The 20,291-nt window shown below is 42.0% G+C and overlaps 1 protein-coding gene across 1 annotated transcript in view; it reads left to right on the top strand.

Moving 5' to 3' along the window:
• CDH23 (cadherin related 23) overlaps positions 1-20,291 on the top strand; it is a 598,322-nt gene that overhangs the window by 362,634 nt on the left and 215,397 nt on the right. The gene's annotated exons all lie outside the window — the stretch shown is intronic.

The raw sequence follows: 20,291 nt of genomic DNA, 5'->3' as shown, positions 1-20,291 counted from the left end.
CAAATTAATCCAAAAGGACTTGAGCCTCCCCAGAGGCCTCTGGGTTCTGGCATGTGCTGATTCATATCACCTGGTAAACAGTGGGACCCAGCAGTCTCCATAGTTGCTGTCACTTTGCAGAAAGGAGTGGGTCCACTTTACGTCCTTTCAACTATTGTTTTGCAATTATCCTTGAATAATAATTCTGCAGTCCAACAGTATGAGGAGTGGTTTATCTCTAACTAGAATATCTGTCTGTGAATTTATACAGATCAACTATTTAAAACAATTTAACAATTCATTGCGTCTCTGTTTCCTGCTATTTGCTTTCAAAACACTCTTGCTGCTTCAGCGTAAGAAGCTTTGTTAAGGGGGAGAAGGTTTGCAGCTGGTAATGCTGAATGCACAGAAATTGAGTTGTACTGCATGCCATTCATAACTTTGTTTCTGACTATACAGCCTTCTTCTATCAAACCACTGAGTTCACACAAAAAATACCCATTTATAAATGGGAAAACCTTCCCTCCATGAGATCCTCTGTACTCGAGATTCAGGGAAGGGTGTCAAAGACTCCCCTCCTTGTTGATTTAGGGTGCTCTTTGCTTTCTCAGCATCTCCTGCTCCTGGAGGCTATGAAGTTTATACCACAACCAGCTTGCTCAAGAAGTGTGAAATTCATTCTCGTTGACCTTTCTGTTATGTTATTAAAAGGTTTCATGGCCAGTTGTTTTGGCAGTGCGGGAGGGGCTCTTACTATTTTGTTATCTGCTGATATTTGGGAGGCAAATTAACAATTTTCTCTCTGAGCCAAAATTCATTAGTAATTGGCACAAATTTGACTTCTTCCCTTTTGCTTCAGGGTAACCCCCTACAAATACAATATTTGAACTTAAGTTTTCAGTGACACACAAGTAGGTCACTGTTTTTAGGAGAGATATAGTGGGAAATAATAGTAAAATACGTGATACTACATTACTGTCCTGGTTATGAATAAGCTTAATAGGCATACCTGAAATTTGCAGATTGCAGCGAGGCTTTCCAATGGACGCTTCCTGGACAGCATACACAATTTCCTGCCATGTCGTTCCTTTTCTACATGCTCAGTTCTTGCTCTCCTGTGTTGTATTATGCCTTGGGCTGCAAAAGCTGGGCTTTTATGAGTCACCAAATACTGATGAGCTGCACATAAAGCAGTGATGTAGTGCAGGCTGCATTTTCTCAGACTTTACTAGAGCACTTCTGCTTTGGAGGGCCCTGGAAAACTGGGCAGAACAACTACACAGGAAAAAACAGCGAAAGAGCAGTGGACAGAAATACTGCCATTGAACAGTTATAAACGCCTTACATGCTGTTTGCAATGAAAGCCGATTTATGTCAAGCTGATTTATGACAAATTCTAGCCTGAGAAGTCAACATAAGAAACTATAAACCTTACATTGTTCTGATCATACAATCATTATTTCAGAACCACAGTCACTGTTTCTACAAAACTTTTGCTAGTTTTATAAACAGCTGCATAGATAATCACGTAAGCACCTTGATTGGTTCACTTGTGAAGTCTACTCAGTTTCACTGTATGATGCATTGGTCATATTCCCATTTGAACAGAACTCCATGTCCAACACACTTTTGGAAAGTTGCTGACAGTCCCTGTAGGAGAGGGTGCACTGGTGCTTCTTATTGTGCATGACTGAGACTAGAAACTTCTGGCATTTCTGGAGAGGAGGAAGGGGAGGAAGCCAGTGTCCAGTTTGGCCCTGGTGCTGGGACTGAAGGAACATGAATAGCAAGCTCTCAGAAGCTACAAAACATCTAGGTTTGGTGAAGGTATCTAAGAACCCTACAGATGCCAACTGAGTTCCATCAAAGAAAATGAAGTATAAAAGTAAATACATCATACATAAAAGTTTACCTAGCACCAGGGAAGGGTAGAATGCAATTTAGGCTGTTGCTAATTAGTAGTTTTTGTCTCTCCCTCTCAGGATTGCTCTTCATGCTGACGTGTGACTCTCAGTTCTACATAACAGTAACTAGGCTAGAGGGTCCCATTAAGGAGTGGGAAATAGGAAAAGAAACATACATGTAATTTCTAATTCACCGGGGTAAGTGACCTCATGCTGCAGGACTGTGCCCAGTGTGGAAAATAAATAAATATATTAAATTTATAAACTACACCAATAGTCCTCCATAAATGCTCCAAAAAGGTCAGGCCCTGCTCTTTGTTTAGCTGTGCTTCATGATTAATCTGGGCATTCTTGTTTGATTTTGTTTGTTATTTATCTTTAGTATTGAATTAGAAGTCTATGTGGATTGAATTGCTGCTACTGTGGTACCCAATGTTTCTTTTCTTGGGTTCCATAAAGGAGAGAGTACAGAAGTAGAGCTGACATGTCAGCCTTGCTCCGTCCTAAGTCTGTGAGCAGTGGCCAAAGTTAGCGGGCCCTCAGCCTGATCATAGGGATGCAGGTGGCGCAGTGGTTTAAACTGCTGAGCTGCTGGGCTGGTTGATCTAAAGGTCGCCGGTTCGAATCTGCACAGCGGGGTGAGTTCCCGTTGCTCCGTCCCAGCTCCTGCCAACCTTGCAGTTTGAAAGCATGCAAAGGCAAGTAGATGAAAAGGTTCCACTTCAGTGGGAAGGTAACAGCGTTCCGTGCACTTCGGTGTTTAGTCATGTCGGCCACACGAACACGGAGACTGCAGACAAGCGCCGGCTCCCTTGGCTAGGAAACAGAGATGAGCACCACCCCCAAGGGTCAGACATGACTGGACTTAATGTCAAGGGGGGAAACTCTTACTTTTCCCTTTACCTTTACCAGCCTGATCAGGCTGCAGATTCTCCTCAGTGCTGGCCGTGACTAACTGTTGTGCTAATTCACACAGCTGTGTGCATCTCAGAAAAGCTTCTGCCATTCAGTGATGCTGCAAAGCCTAAATGTGACTGAGTGATTTCAGCATAACGGGAGCATCATGTACCTTGGATGCTCCCGTTATGCTGAAATCCTCACATTTCAAATATTTGTTCTTCCTGAGCTGGAAGCTGCCAAGCCAATGTATCCTATACAGCAAAGTGGTATTAAACTGCAGAAGCCTCATGCAGACTGAAACATTTCTAGCTTGGATATGAGGATGCTTCTGCCTTTCTGGCCTGGAGTGTGAATAGTACTCCAGAAACACTTTTCTGCTGCTTAGGCAACTTTTTCTTTCTCCATTCCAACCAGGAGACAACCAGGTGATAAGGAAGAACATAATCAACCCTCCTCTTCTGGTTTCTGTGTTTTATTTGCTTATTTAAAAAGTTACACCCTATCTGCCTTAAAGAAGCAAGACAGCCAGTAAGAGATTAACAGATGTAATCAAACATTGCAAAAACTTCTGTGCCCTCTAAGCAGGGCATAGCATGCCTTATTTGCATCTGTACAGGTGTACTGGGTAGTTTTGTCCAGCCAGTGATTATTTTCTCAAGTGTATTTTAGATGGATTTGACCACAATTGATATCCTTTTTATATGCAGCTTACAAAAACCATCAAGTAAATGTCAATGTCTACATGTGTATGGCCAAGGAACAGCAAACAGAACATTTTATTTATTTATTTATTTATTTTTCCATTTATATCCTGCCTTTTTCCTACAAAGGGCTCAAGACAGCTTACATCTCCTCCTCCATCTTATCCCCAAAACAACAACCCTGTGAGGTAGGTTGGGCTGAGGGTCTGTGAGTGGCCCAAAGTCACCCAGTTGGCTCCATGGCTGAGCAGGGACTAGAACCCAGATCGCCTGAGTCCCAGTCCCGTGCTCTTAACCACTACACCACACTGGCTCTTGAACATGGTTCAAGTTTCTCCGTGTTCATATGCAAGGGGTCACATTCACTAAATCTAGACATTTGCCATAACACCATGTACTTTAAAAGACACTGTAAATGTACATTCCTGACTGTGTATGATCTTCTATGTGTGTAGACATCACTATACTGCCTTTCATTGGATTGTACCAAAAATGTACAACATTTTGAAATGGAATTCCACATATCATGCCGTATGAGGTCTATTAGGTAATTTTTAAATGTTGGAGCTCTTTGCATTTTATTCAGTCATACTTCCACCCATTTTGCTTTCTCTTTTCCCTAATCTCCCAACCCAGACCCCAGCTTCTCTTCAGCTGGACTGAGAAATATAACATAAAGACCCTCCTTTTCCTGTTGGTGGTAAAAGAGTTAAAATTTCAGCATTTAGATATTGTAAGGAATTTTTTGTTATGCAAAATAGCACTCTCTCTCTCTCTCTCTCATTTGATCCTTCAATACTCTTTGATATGGCTGCCTACGTGAAGTTAGGATTGTCAGAGAAATCTGCAACAGATCCGAATGAATTCAGATTTCTATGAATCCAAAGTATGGATTCTGTCATGGACTGGCTTTTTCTGAGTCGTGCATATTCCATGCACTTGCTGAAAAGCTTTTACTTTTGGGGTGGGAAGGGATTTGTGCTAATACAAAAGATGGCTAATACAAATTGCTTATGTGAATTAGCATGAGTAAACTTAAGTTCTGGTAAAGAAAATCTAATTCCAGCAATAAGCAAAGGACAGGAAAAGATGCCGAATAATCTGTAAAATACAAATGGAATGGATTTAACAAAATCCATAGATGCACTACTTGAAGTCATGAAAACTTGCCACATTCCCTGAAGGAAATGGTTTTTAGTTCAAATCTGTCGGCAAAAGAGATATTTGTGTTTTGTAATTAGCTGGTGAAGACTGCTCTGAAGAGATGTAACAATGTGCTGTTACTTTGGCTAGACTGATGGTGTTGCAAGATAATTACTGCCTGCCTGGAAAGCTGCATGCCACCCAGTGCTCACCCAGCAATAGTACTTCCCTGGCATTGCCTCCCTGCAGGGAAACTGACCCTGAAACTTCCTGCTGTTCAGGGGAAAAGGGTTATGTGAATGCTTTCAAACCTACTTCCTCTGGTTACAGAACTAGAAAGCAAAAGAATAACTAGTTACACAGCAGTTCTGCCTTAGGTAGATTAATTAAGAGCATTCTTATTCAGTTAGTTGCGGGTTGCCAAGCCCTGAGGCTATCTAGACGGTTTTTTTCCAAGGTTATGTCTGGATAGGATAAACTGATTTGTACATTGTTGGGCATCATCTTTAAGAAGCCTCATGAGAGTAAAATAAAGCAAGGGGAAAACTTCCTCAAAAGGAATTTAAAGGCAGGACAAACTACTGTAGTAGCACATAAGGATTGTAGCTGAAAAACTACTGGTAATTAAAACAATTAAAAGGTTTTTGTTCTTGTGACAACATACATCCTACTTGATTTTGAAGCTCTTAAGCAAATGATCTCTCAGAGGAGCATTATTTTAAAGTTAGACATGATTCTCAATTATTCTTTGCCTGATTTATTTCTAGTATCCTTTGATGGATTAAACTCAGCAGTTGCTTTAGCCTGCTTGTATCTCCTGGTACCAAACAGTCACTTAACTTCTGTTAGGCTCTCTGGAATTGTGCTTTGGATTTTCCGCTGATATTTTGCTTTCTTCTTGCTTGTCCATAGAACAATGACAAGTCAAGACAGAGATATAGGTTAGTTATTTCACTTTCCTCTTGGCTGGAACAACATCAAATCAGATTTTAAAATCAAAAATTGTGTGTACCATAATGAAATAAAAGCTGATAAACAAGTGTTCTGTTAACCAAGTTCTGCCTTTGTAAGGTACATGCTTGACTTAAAATAGCCTCCCCCAGCCAGGCGTTATGGACTCTATCTTCTACTATTCCTAACCATTGGCCATGCTGGCTGAGGCTGATGGGATCTGAAGTGTAAACATTGGAGGGTAGCAGATTGGGGAGGATGGGCTTAAAATGAAAGAGACCAAATAGATCCGCACAGTCACTTAGGCAATGAGTCTTAAGAACCTGTCTGTTTTAGGTTTTATGTCTCAATGTTTATGGCTTGCTATGCTTATGACTAGCTACTTTAAATTTTATTGGATTTTGTACTATTTTGATTAGGGTTTTTATTTTAAACTTGTTTATTGCTTTTTATGGAACACACACAACACCTCATTTATATTTTATATAAGCCTCCTTCACCCCATCTTTCTAACCACTTTCTCTAATAATTCCAAGGCATAGGATTTTAGATACCTTGTTCCCTTGCTAAGCTGTACCTCTAATTAAGGATTTCCACATACAATTTAACTTTAAATGATCTTCATAGAATATTAAACCATCACCTGTCTTCAGGTGGACAGAATATACAAGTACTGATTCCTTCATTCAGATAGGCAGGCATGCCCAGTGTGCATTTGGTAAACCCAAAAAGAAAAAAAAATCCAAATGCTTCCCCAGAACCTTGAAGTAGCTTAGCCTATTTCCAGACCAGATGTGCCCCACTGAGCCCCCAAACCCTACACGTTCCTGTCTGCTCCTTCCCTCCAATCCCACACCTGGCTGGCATAGTCTGCTGAGAGGGAAGGGACTTCCAGCTGTGCCTGGCAGCAGAAGTGAAGCAGGTGAACGTTTCCTCCTTCCCCTTTTTTAGTCTACTTACAAGAGAACACCCCTCATGGATGGGAGATAGTTTGGAGGTTTATTTATTCATTTATTAAAAGCCACCTGTTAGCATCATGCTGTCTGAACAGCCATTACAATAAATGTGTCAATAATGACATTAAATAAAATGAACAGTCAAAAGATTATAATAAACAAACAAGATAAAACACAATATATAATCAGACAAAAACAGAGTAATAAAATCAATACATTAAAACCAGTGCCATCAATATAGATGGTCTAGGTACTGCCCGAGGTGCATCAAAAAAGAAAGGTTTTTGTCAGACACCTGCAACTCAGTAAGTTAAGAGCCTGATGAATCTCAAATGGAAAGGCATTCCACAATTGGGGTGCCACCACAGAAAAGGCCCTTCTCCTTGCAACCTCCCCTTAACCTCCTTGAGATGAGTTTTGTGAACACTCCAGAGCACACACATTCAAGTCAGAAAGAATTGCGTGACATCTCCCGCAGTTTAATTAATTTTAAATATCTAGCAAATACTCCATTTTTCCCTCCTATTCAGACATGCCCTGCTGTTTAGCCTTGTCTTATATGAGTTCTTATTTTTCACTTAAAACATCATCACTACACTGGATTATCTGAGAAGATTATCTGGAAATACCTAATGCTGTGATATTTGAAATGTGGACTCAGCGCCTATATGGAAAAGCGATGGGAGCCATATGTAAGCTGCTTGGAGTTTTCCAAAGAGCAGGTTATACGTTTAATAATTAACAAGACAATGGTATTCCTCAGGTCATCCAACAAGTGGGGTTTTTTTTAACTAGCTCATGTTTGATAGAGAGGATGGCAACACTGGAGTCAAATAAGCTTAAGATGAAGACACCAGGCCTCAGTCATGCTACAAATCGTTCTTCATGTGTGCTGATATTGGACCTTGGTCAAACTCTTCGGAATGTTTCTTCTTCTTGCTGTACCTCGGTTAGAGCCATGTCTGGCTCCTGGGACAGGGCAAGAAAAGAGCAGTCAAGATGTGTGCACAGGATACCTGCACTGGATGGGCAGTACTGGAAGAATGGTGAGGTGGTTATTAAGGTCCCGCAGATAGCATAGTGAACTTTTGCAGTGTCAAAAAGCCAGGATAATTTTTTGGACCTAGATCAAGGCTTTATAGTCTTCAACTTGTTAGGAAGAGCACCAGAGATAATTGCCTTGAAGTTGTTTTTCCCAAATATATTCCTTCAAAATGAGTTGTGAGAAGTGAAATTGTTTGCCTTACTGAAACAGCTTTGCCCACACTGCTGTCTCCCAGGAAGGATGATTAGAGTTGGGGTGTATTGACAGCCTCTGAAACAGGGAGTGAAAGGAACTTCATAAAATCCATAGCAAGAGGCATTGTCTTTGGTTCTCGGCTGGGGAGAAGAATTGATGTGTTGCTCAAGGCACCAGAGAACATCCCCTGGCCTATTCAGGAAGCCAGTATGGCCACTGATACGGAAGTGCAAGTTGTCTTTCACTTGTCTATATTCTGCACCCACATTCCATCATGAGTATCATAAGCTGTGTATCATCCTTGACACAGGCAGTTCCTTCCAAAGTATTCTTGACTCCAAAGTGAGGTGCCTTGGCTTGACCAAGCCCCTGGCACTGACACTTTATTCTTTTCCCATTTTTCCCATTATTTTAAGACTTTTTTTATTTTAGTTGGGCTTTTAACAGATATTATGCTGTGCCATTGTGGTTGGACCATCCTGAGAGTTTTATATTTATCACAGAGTATAAATGTTTTAAATAAATAAACCTTCTACATGTCTAAGCATCATTACCAACAGCCCTCTGATGCCGCCTTCCCTTGCTGAAGATCTGTCAAGGCTTGATTTTGTGCAGGAACTGCAAACATCTGAGAGGGGTGGTTTAAACCCCCTGCTCAATCAGTGCAGGACTGAGCAGGGGGTTGGACGCAATGACCTTCGGGCCCCTTCAACTCTATTCTATGAGTCTGCAATATATCACAGAAGTGAGTACACCCCTCACATTTTGTAAATATTTTATTATATCTTTTCATGTGACAACCCTGAAGAAATGACACTTTGCCACAATGTAAAGTAGTGAGTATACAGCTTGTATAACAGTGTAAATTTGCTGTCCCCTCAAAATAACTCAACACACAGCCATTAATGTCTAAACTGCTGGCAACAAAAGTGAGTTCACCCCTAAGTGAAACTGTCCAAATTGGGCATTATTAGCCATTTTCCCTCCCCGTGTCATGTGACTCGTTAGTGTTACAAGGTCTCAGGTGTGAATGGGGAGCTGGTGTGTTAAATTTGGTGTTATCGCTCTCACTCTCTCATACTGGTCACTGGAAGTTCAACATGGCACCTCATGGCAAAGAACTCTGAGGATCTGAAAAAAAGAATTGTTGCTCTACATAAAGATGGTCTAGGCTATAAGATTGCCAAGACCCTGAAACTGAGCTGCAGCACGGTGGCCAAGTCAATATGGTGGTTTAACAGGACAGGTTCCACTCAGAACAGGCCTCACCACGGTCTACCAAAGAAGTTGGGTGCACATGCTCAGCGTCATATCCAGAAGTTGGCTTTGGGAAATAGACGTATGAGTGCTGCCAGCATTGCTGCAGAGGTTGAAGGGGTGGTGGGTCAGTCTGTCAGTGCTCAGACCATATGCCACACACTGCATCAAATTGGTCTGCAGGGCTGTCTTCCCAGAAGGAAGCCTCTTCTAAAGATGATGCACAAGAAAGACCGAAACAGTTTGCTGAAGCCAAGCAGACTAAGGACATGGATTAGTGGAACCATGTTCTGTGGTCTGATGAGACCAAAATAAACTTATTTGGTTCAGATGATGTCAAGTGTGTGTGGCGACAACCAGGTGAGGAGTACAAAGACAAGTGTGTCTTGCCTACAGTCAAGCATGGTGGTGGGAGTGTCATGGCCTGGGGCTGCATGAGTGCTGCCGGCACTGGGGAGCTACAGTTCATTGAGGGAACCATGAATGCCAACATGTACTGTGACATACTGAAGCAGAGCATGATCCCCTCCCTTCGGAGACTGGGCCGCAGGGCAGTATTCCAACATGATAACGACCCCAAACACACCTCCAAGACGACCACTGCCTTGCTAAAGAAGCTGAGGGTGATGGACTGGCCAAGCATGTCTCCAGACCTAAACCCTATCGAGCATCTGTGGGGCATCCTGAGACGGAAGGTGGAGGAGCGCAAGGGCTCTAACATCCACCAGCTCCGTGATGTCGTCATGGAGGAGTGGAAGAGGATGCCAGTGGCAGCCTGTGAAGCTCTGGTGAACTCCATGCCCAAGAGGGTTAAGGCAGTGCTGGAAAATAATGGTGGCCACACAAAATATTGACACTTGGGGCCCAATTTGGACAGTTTCACTTAGGGGTGTGCTCACTTTTGTTGCCAGCGGTTTAGACATTAATGGCTGTGTGTTGAGTTATTTTGAGGGGACAGCAAATTTACACTGTTATACAAGCTGTATACTCACTACTTTACATTGTAGCAAAGTGTCATTTCTTCAGGGTTGTCACATGAAAAGATATAATAGAATATTTACAAAATGTGAGGGGTGTGCTCACTTCTGTGATATACTGTATGTCAATAAAGCGTTTCTCCCATGTAGCCATTCCAGAGCAGCAGGCAGACTTTACCTTCTGTCTTCCCCACCCTGCCTGTAGCCAGTGTCTTTTGTCCTCCACACCCCCACCCTGCAAAGTGTCTTTTCCCTACCGCCACCCCCACCTTCACAATCAGGCACAGAGGCTTGTCTTGTTGTGAGCCATCCCCACACCTGGCGGCCTCTTCTCCCTGCCCAGCCCAAGCAATCTTCACCTGTCAATATCCCACCTGTCCTGCCATTTCCCTCCCTTGTAATATTGCCCCACCTCCAAGATGCTTCAGGAAGTACCCAAATCCATGCATACTACCCTCTGGAACCCACTTGCTCTGCTTCAAACTCTGCTGTGTCAAATCCATTCTGTTTCTGGGTTTTGGTTTGTGAATTTATCCATAGGCCTAAAAACCAGAGCCTACACTGGGCCCAGCTGACACTAGTTCTCCCTAATATTTATAAGCAGCCTGTCCTACTCATTAGGCTTACACAGTGGCTCTAAAGCAGTGATCCTCAAACCTTTTTGGGCTGCCACCCCATATCCTCCTGGGTGGCGACCCTAGCATCCCCATGGCTCTTCCTTTCTATTAGGTCTATTGCTTTAGACCCAACAACCACTCACCACCACCCTGTCCCCAAATCTTTGGTGCCATCTGCTTTGGGATGCCCTAGCACATACAGAGATATGTATTGCTTATCACCCACCTACTCCCAGTCTTTGTAAACCTGAGTTTAGCATATTAGGGATTTGGTTTAAATGTGGGCTGCAGAAACGGAGGTTCTTGCTGGCTTTTAACTGTGGAATATAGGATCCTAGCGGAAGTCTGCAGAGGGTTCCTCCTCTAGGAATTATGCATTTCTCTGAGTTGAATTGGAGCAAGAATAACGTCCTAGGATTGGCAAATCTGAGTTCAGCCAATATTGCTTTGTCCGGATATTAGCAAGGATTAAGTCATGTTAAAATCTTGCCAGTCTTAAGGTATACCCAGATGGATCATGAAATTTCCACGGTGCAGCTTAATCTTCACCTCACATTCATCCTCATCTCCACATTTCTTGTGTGCACGGGCACAACACTGTGTGGCACTTTCTTGCATTCCATCTTGGCAGATTTTGTGTAGCAGCTTGCAGAAGTGGTGTTCAGATCCATATGTCTCCTTGTGATGTCTTTAGGACAAGCCAGTCATATTTCTTCTTCTTCATGGCTGTGCGTACCTCCTGTTTCTCACTCTGCTGTAAGCAAGCCCCAGTGCCTGTACCCATCCAGCTCCATGGGTTATGGAGCTCACAGGCCAAGTGCATGTGTGGCCTGTAGAAGGTCCCTGGTTCAATCCCCATCAACTCAAGTTTAAAGGGATCATAGCAGGTGAAGAGCAGCTCTCCCTGTCTCTCTGGAAGCTTCTGTAAATCAGTGTTAACTACACTAGGCAGACAAAATGATCTGACCTGAAATAAGGCAATCTCCAACGTTCCATCTGCTCATGTCATCCTCTGTATAATAAATGCATAATTGAAGAGGCCTCTTTTGGAATATAATAGCAAGATAAATATGTTAATTAAGTTTTCTTTACATCTTTCATTAAGCCATCTCTAATTTAGTTGACAAAGATTCTCAGTATAACCACCTTTACTCTTTCATCATTTGTTTTTTCCATTTCCACTTTGGTCTTATACGCGGGACAGAAAATTGACCCTGTCATGACTTGGTTCCTCTCTCTTTTCTAGCCAGATGCGAATGTGAGTTGACAAAAAGGTAATAATGTAGTTGTCTTACTCTTGAAAGGAGATCAGTACTTATCAATAAACATATGTTTAAAATGCAAATAACTTCCCCAACCCATTGACCAGCAGCTGCTGACACTGGCTTCCTAGAGGCTGAAAGGGACTTTCTGTATTCAGGACTGGAGCTTCTGGAAACCATTCTTAAAATTCCTGGGAAATTCCTAAATCCCAAATGAGCCCTTATTTTACCTGGTCTTTCAGCTTGCTGACTGAAAAAAGTAAGTGATCGTTTGGTATAGCTAATGTTATTGCTAGTGGTAGAAAGATCTTTCATCATTTCCCCATCAGGATGCAGTGCAATGTCAGATGGATTTTAGCTGGCCTTAAGGGCAACAGATGAACACTGTGGTCAGACTGAGAGAGGGTAAAACAAATCAAGAGATCAGTTTAGCTATTTTTCTTTCAAAAACATTGAAGCTGTTTCTATCACAGCCTTCCCCAATCTGGTGCCTGCCCGATGTTTTGGACTTCCCAGAACAATTTCCATCCACCCCAGCCAGCATGGCCAATGCTCAGGAATGCTTGGATTTGTAGTCCAAAATAACTGAAAGGCTGGGGGAAGCTGTTCTGTTCCTTAACTACCATTGAAGAATTTTTCCCAAAAGCTTAGTTCATCAAGTTTACTTTCCATCACAAAAAATAGTAGACTGTTGCATGGCACAATGGCACAAAAAAGAATAAAAAGCACAAGATGGAAAACTGGAATGATAGCTAGACTTTTCTGTGTTTTCTAATTTATCATGACATAGAAATTATTGTGGTTATATTCAGATCATTCTAAGCTGATCTGAGAAAGTAAACTGCAAAGCTCTCTTTCTATTCTGGCTGTATAAAAAGCTAGCTACAAATTTCACTCACATGTCTATAACAGAGCGAACACACATTTAGGAACTGAGCAGTGCTGCTCTGGTGGTATAATTTGGAACAAAGGAGTGGCAGGGAAGGGCAGGCTGAATTCCCTTTACCTCTACAGCATCTCTTCCAAATTTCCCCTTCCTAAAGCTGCTTTTTGTTTTTCAGTCTCCCCACTCCCCACAAAAACACAAGTTGCTATGGTTCTGCTATAAATGTGTGCATATAACAAGCCTCTCAGAGAAGAAGCCAAGGGGACCTTTGAAATCTTTGGTTGTTGAGAAGGAGTAAATGAACTGAATAGTTTAACAAGGAATAAGACTTCCCAGCACAGGAATTAGTCCAGCTGAAAGCCAACCAACTGAATGCAACAACAAAAATTTTATGCTAGCAACAGGCCAACACATCATCCTGATTTCAGGAAACCCAACTCTTCATGGAACGTTTGTCCAGCTCCCATTGGCTAGTATTTCATAGAATTAAAGAACCATAAAATGGTAGCATTGGTGCCAATATTGGTCCTTTGCTGAAGTCAAGATAGAGTATCTCCATAATATTTCCACAGTGCACAAGGGAAGTTACCCAATCAAAACAGATCAGATTATTTTTATATTTATATCCCACCTTTTTTCCTTCTGTGAAATTAGACTTGACAAGTCCATGTCGGCTTCTAATAATCACTGCATTGTTTTCAAGGTGTTTGTAGATTGATTGTTTTATAGTATGCGCCAACATTTTCCCAGGAATTGATGACAGACTGACTAGATAGTGAATCCCAAGTTTCTCCTTTTTTTCGGTTTTGAAGATAAAGACAACACTAGTGCTCTTCCACAATTTCACAAAATAACAGACAGGGATTCTGAAAGCTCTTATGCTTTATTCTAGGGTGCAGTTCACCGGGCCTTAGAGATCTGAATTCATTCAAAGTAATTAAACGTTCTTTGACCATTTTCCCATCAAACTGAAGCTGCAGTCTTCAACTTTCATTTCACCTGTGCCAGAGAGGTCAGAGACCCTCTTTTGAGAGCAGACTGAGACAAAAAAGGAAGTGAGCACATCTGCCTTTTCTTTGTCATCTGGTATCATTCTGCCATCCCTACTGAGTAGTTGAACTATCATTTCTTTCTTCTGTCTTTCACTGTGTGTATATTTGAAGGCATTTTGTGCCTTTTATCCTCCCTTGCTAACCTCAGCTGATTCTCAGCTTTAGCCATCCTGGTATCATCCCTGCAATTCTGTGCTACCTGTCTGCACTCTTCTTTTATAGCTTAGCCTTCCTTTCACTTCCTTGTCCTTACTTTTTTTCAGGGAATCTCTAACCTCTTTGTGAAGCCACATGGGCTTCTTCTCTTGACTGCTACCTTTCTCTTCCTGGAATTGTTTGTAATTGTGCTTTAGAATTTCCTTTTTTAAAAAATTTCCCCACATCTCTTTGACTCCTTTCCTCATTAGAGTCACTTGCCATGGGACTTTACATATCATTGTTCTGGGTTTGTTGAAATTTGTTTCCTTTAGAATCAAGAATTCAAGTATAGCATGGTCACTTCCCCAGACTTCCTCAAGTACAACTTTATCCACAAGGATGTACCTGTTAGCTAGAATAAAATCAAAGACAGCCTATCCTTTAGTTCCTTTTTCCATGTACGGTAAGAGAAAGTCATCAGCAACGCAGATCAAGAATTTCGGGGCTGGGGGGGCATTTGGCAGAATTTGTCTCCCAACAGCTATTGGGGAACCTCTGGCCCTCTTGCATTACTGCTTCACTGTGTCTACTTGAAATATTGACAATTTGATTTCCAAATGTTTTGGCCTCATCTTTGGGTTGATTGGGTGGTTGGTAGTAGGCTATGACCACCATGTTCTTTTTATCCTTTGTTCTGTTTATTTTAATCCAAAATGCTCTTGCTGGGATCACTAAGCTTATCCTCCTGTATTCCTGTGCAAAGATATGTATCTTTAAATTCAAGTAGCCCTTTCTCTGAATAAGTCCTTTTGTGGAACAGCCAGTCGCCCAGTTGTACGTCTTGAGAGCATCTTCTGCCATCATGATTTTGGGCACTGGGAATGAGTCTGGAAGTCAACCCTCTGCACATGAGTACAATTTCAGCTGGGTTCTTCTGTGTCTGAGACTTCCATGTTGCCATTATCCAGATGATTGTCTCCTGTTACCATGTTGTCGGTTATCCTGTTGGAAAGTCTCAGTACCTGCTTTCCCTATCTGAGGATATACCAATATACATCCTACAGTGTGAGGTTCATGTGGAAAAACAGGAGAGGAAGAAAGTCCTTATATCAGATGCATAGGATACAAATTTCTAGAGGAAAGAAAAACAGGGCAATTTAACTCTAATTGCACTAATATAATTTACAGCATGTTATTACTGACCATATGGCTTAGAACCAGGTGGAGAAGTATGGCTTGTAGTGAATGCAAAGCTGGATGTATGCCTAAAATGAGGGCTGGCCTACGGTAAACATATAGTGAAGGCACATACTATGGTTCTCCGAAACACAATATTTCTGTTCAATTGCAGCCAATGTTTCTCTCTTGTTAAACATATTGGAAACCTTTAAGCTGACAGCCCGCATCTAATTTCGAAGTGTGAAATGAGGAGCAATATAGGCGCAATGAGGAGCAAAAAAGAGATCATCATTTCCCTGTGTCCTCCAACCCGCATGCTTTCCTCTTCTTCACTTTTCTCTGCATCCCATACTACTACTCTTCGGCAGCAACCTCCTCTCAGCATTGGCATCTTAATTGATCTCATTGTTCACAATCCCCTAGAGACCTGAAACTCCAGCTGTGCTTAAACAGAACAAAATCTCTTCCAATTTCCACCACGTTTAAAAGGAAATTGAATTCTTTATCTGTAGTAGGAAAAAACCCGCAAACATGTGAAACGGTAAATAGTTAAGTAATCAGACGAGAAAGAGAGATTCCAAATTGTCTAGAAAGCTAAACACATGGATTTTTTTAACTGAACTCTTTGTTCCTTTTAAATATCCTTATCAATTCATCTCTGTAAATAAAGTGAGAAGAAAAAACTGAGAGGAATTACTAGGTAGCAAAGTGACTGACAGATCTGAAGTTCTCCTCTGTCTGTCAAAACCCAGCGTTCTTTGGTTGTGTTTATCTTCTTAATCTAAATATCAATCCATAAAACCAGAATGGGATAGAATAGGAATCTTGTCAGCACAAGCACTAAAGAAAGGGAGAGAGACTTATTGCAGCTTTCACTGCAGCTATGTGTCCTGATGGAGCTGTCAGGATAAATACACAGTTTCAGAGTTCAGTTTCAGGGGAATGAGCAAGAAAAATGAATGAGAGAATCCAGCAAATATACATTTGCACCTGCTGAAATTATATCCTTTAGAAACCACGTAAGTGATCAAGAGTCATTTCTTGGGTATTGTGATTTTTGAAATAGTTCCCTACCTCAAATTACTTTTCTGCCATGCTAGCACTTAGAACTGTGAGTTTTGGGGAAAGTTTCATTCAAGCTGGGATGTCCATCGAAACTGCAGATTGGTTAGAACAGATGAAGAATAATCTTGCACTATTATACCAACTTCACACACCTTTTCTAGGAGTTCATCTAGTTAGCTCACAGCGGGGGCAATATAGGTGATATTCAATCTCTGACATTGGTCTCCTGTGCTCTTGGTATTCTGCTTCTATATTAGAATAGACTAACAGATAGGTTTGTTTCTAGTGTGAGTCTCCTTTGTGTGAGTACATTCATAAGACCATTCTGTCCTATTTCTGCATAAATTTGCAACTCAAATGCGTGCTAATATGGATTTTGAATGTATATTCTATTTCAGCTATGTAATCCTATATCAAGGTATTTTATCCTAAAGTAATGTTTTTAAAAATATGCATTCTGATGTTTTTGAGCAGAAAATGACATTGCCAAATTTGGAGAAATGTGAAATTCTCATTTGACCAAGAGGGGCTGATAGTTTAGTTTGCATTGGAATCCTTAAACATTTCTATTCTGTTTCAACTAGCAAGTCTGATAGCCACTGACAGATTTCTGCTTCATGAATTAGTACATAAGGCCATCTGAGATTTCTAATAACTTTATACAGTATTTCCAGGTAATGAAACCCATGGGTTACTTGCCTGTTGTGTGAAGAAATAAGGTTGGATAGCCAATCTTAATAATTTTATAAATCATATTTGAGTGCCTTTTGTCCCAAAACAGAGTCTATGGGGAATTTATTTTAAAGGGGTGCATTATACTCTTCAAATTTAAGAGTGGGTGTTGTTTTTCCAAACATACTGAAGAGAACCTAGCAGATTTCTGGGAACAGAAATAAACGATGCCTTTAATTGCTTCGAGCGGAGGGGTTTAGGTTGGCAGTAGAACACAAGTCTTGTAAGCAGACAATCCTGGATTCAAATGCCAGCATCTCCAGGTGGTGCAGGCAAAGATGTCTGTCTGTATCCTTGGAGAGCTCCTGCCAGTCTGTGTGGTCAGTGCTGCAAAAAATGGACTTGTGATCTCACTTAGGGTAAGGCAGCTTCCTGTATTCCTCATCCTTTCAGGTTGAACAGATCCATCATCTCCCCTGGCTGGGCTGGGCTCGGCTCTGCATTGTCACATAATCTCAGTTACTTGAACAGGCCAGAGGTTTTAATGGTGGCAAAGGGGAGAAAGAAGCGCTAAGGACTATACGGATGAGCTCTCCTTGCAAACATTTCAGAGTTCGTTGTGGTGATTTATGTTTTCTTCTTTGGACTTTGACCTTAATTTCTTCCGTTTTGCTGGGCTGTAAAATTCATTAGAGACCTAACAGCAGAGTGATTGAGATGTCAGTCCAGCTATTGTGTGGTTATTTAATCTATCAGATATGCCACTTGCCATTTAAGCAGACAACAAGAGAATATGAAATCAATACGGTTCATTAGCAGAGAACCTGCTGCTGGTCCACTCACAGAGCTCCAATAAAACCTGGTGAGGCGAGCATCTAAATTGTCCTGGTGTCACCTTGGGTGTGTGGCGGGGGAGAGAGCAAGAACAGAAGAGTGTGGACCCTCTGCCTTAACACCTTTTGGGGGCTGTGCGCTAACCATCTCCCATGGGCTAACAGTATTATTTGCAAATAATATAATACAGTGTTGAAATGTTTAACTGTAACCCATCGCTGTTAACATCCCAAGAGCAGTAAATTACTCAGCATAAAATCAAGGTGGCGGCTGCCTTGCCTATTCCCTGAATGACACTAATCACTAATGTTAAGGGGACTCCTGATAGAAAACACAGCCACAAGAAGCTGGGACATTCCCCTCCCCTCTCAACACCTGGAAGAAATCGTAGAATAAACCCTGCCATTCCCAGGGGGGTTGATTGGCCATCTTCCCCCTGCCAGTTGCAGCAGAGATGTCAAGTAGTTAGTTTAACTTTAATATATGTATCCATTGAGGCTTTGCACTCTCAAGCTTCCCAAGGACCACTTTGCCATTGTAATACTGTCTTCCCCTTTGTTATTCTTTCCATTTCTCAGTTCCCTGCTTCTTTCTTCCCCTCTTCTCCTCCTTCTAATCAGTCACCTTTATGCAACCCCACTTTAACAATTCTAGCAAGCAAGTCAGGTCCTGATTGTAACTTCACGTTCTTCCAACGGCACTGAAAGAATGCTGAAAATTATGAAGAATAAACATTTTGTCTTCCTTTCCTTCATCCCCATCATTTTCTAGTAACTGAAATGGGTCCCCACTCATTGCTAATGAATTTGCTGTTGAGCACTTGACCAATTTGCTGTTGAATACATCATGGCTCACAGAGACGTTTCTTTGATTTCTGTATCTATCAGACACCAGCCAAAGATCAGTAAACATGCTATTCATTTGGGCAATCTAAGACTCTAAACATGCAAATGTACGTGACAGAATCTCAACCTAACTGCCAGACTGTAACATAGCCACAATCCTGGCCTTTTAAATGAAAGGAAAATGCATGGTTATTAGTAGCAAATGTACAGTGTGGGTTACAGCTAAAGCAGGAGTGCTGGTGTTCTCAGCTCTTTGCACCGGTATCTACTTTACCCTTAATGTTGTGGTTGCTGATGATGAGACCCAAGTCTACATGCTGCGATACAACATGGAGACCATCTGAACCAGTGCTCAAAAGTGAGCTCTCTCGGTCTGGTGCAAACTAAAGTGTATTCTCCGTGGCATCTAGTTTCAGTCTACCAGGAAGAGAGAAGAGATCTTTCTAATCAACAGTTCCCAGGTTCTTGAAAGAGTGTAACTCGGACCATTGGTTCTGTGTACATATGCAACTCTTATCCCATATGCTATGGCAACACCCAATAGATAGTTTCATTCCTCATTGTCAAGCCTCCCAGTCGGGTCCCCAGGGGCTGTTCCCCTTTGTGGGAGAAGCCAGGGACCCTCCTTTGCACATTCAAAGGCCACAGACCATTTTCCTTGCAAAGTGTTCTTGGTTGACCAGAAAGCATGAAACACCTAGAATGCACCTCTGAGCATGTACAGAGCAGTCCGTTGCCCCCAATCTAGTATTCACCTTTAGGAATCCCCCCTATGAGCATGCCTGGGCCTCATCTCTTTGGGAAAGTGAGCACGCCTCCACATGCCCACCCTTTAATTGGGCTGCCCTCCTCTGCTCACATTGTGTGATGGGGTCAAGAGCTGTGCTCACCTTGCCTGACTTGGAAACTCCCCCACTCCAAGTCCCCTCCTGCCAGCTGCACATCTTGGTCATTCCCAGGGACTGCCTGCCCACCTGGGGAGTCAGGTCTTGAGATACGTAGCTCCGCTTCTCTCACCTCAGTGTTCTGGCATGGCCCACATTCCCGCTTGCACTTCATATTCCGATTCCGATTTCTTTGAAGTCCAGCAGCAGTCCTTGCGAACGAACACCCAAAGCACCCATTTTTCTCACCCCTAACGCTATTGGCTGTGTCACCATTTAGAATGCCTTTTTCATCTCAAAATCATAGCATGATCTATGCACCCTGCTTTTAAGATTTGGAACATGTATGTAAGACAGGATATTTAGAGAGTACTTCGTTTGTTTTGTATGCTGCCTGCCAGGCCCTCCCCTTTCATTCATCTTCACTCATATAATTTTAATTGGTTCCTGGGTTTGGTTGTGTACTCGGACATCTTAAGATTTACATCATATGCCAGTCCATTAATTCATGCTCTATGCTTTGGCTCAAAGGAAGATGAGGAGACAACAGATTAGACCAGACTCTTCTTCCTAGATAAGATGCAGTCCATGGGGCCCATTTCACCCCGGTTCTAATGTTGAAGGAAGGGCAACAACAGCAGTGAATGTTGAAGAGAAGTGATGCAGGGGAGTTGACACTGTTGTTCTCCAGATTATAGTCCAATAATGTCAAATAATGCTCTCTGTGCCTGGGATCTAGTAGCTATTTCTCCATTCATTCTAGAGACCAAAGTAATCTATCAACATACATTTTTCCTTCCTGTATACAAAAAATGCCGGAGGAAAAGAAGGAACCAAGGAACTCTGGGA

The sequence above is a fragment of the Varanus komodoensis genome, unplaced genomic scaffold (genome assembly GCF_004798865.1).
Source record: "Varanus komodoensis strain SLA01 unplaced genomic scaffold, ASM479886v1 scaffold11, whole genome shotgun sequence".
NCBI lineage: Eukaryota > Metazoa > Chordata > Lepidosauria > Squamata > Varanidae > Varanus > Varanus komodoensis.
This window is presented reverse-complemented; position numbering and strand designations above follow the sequence as displayed.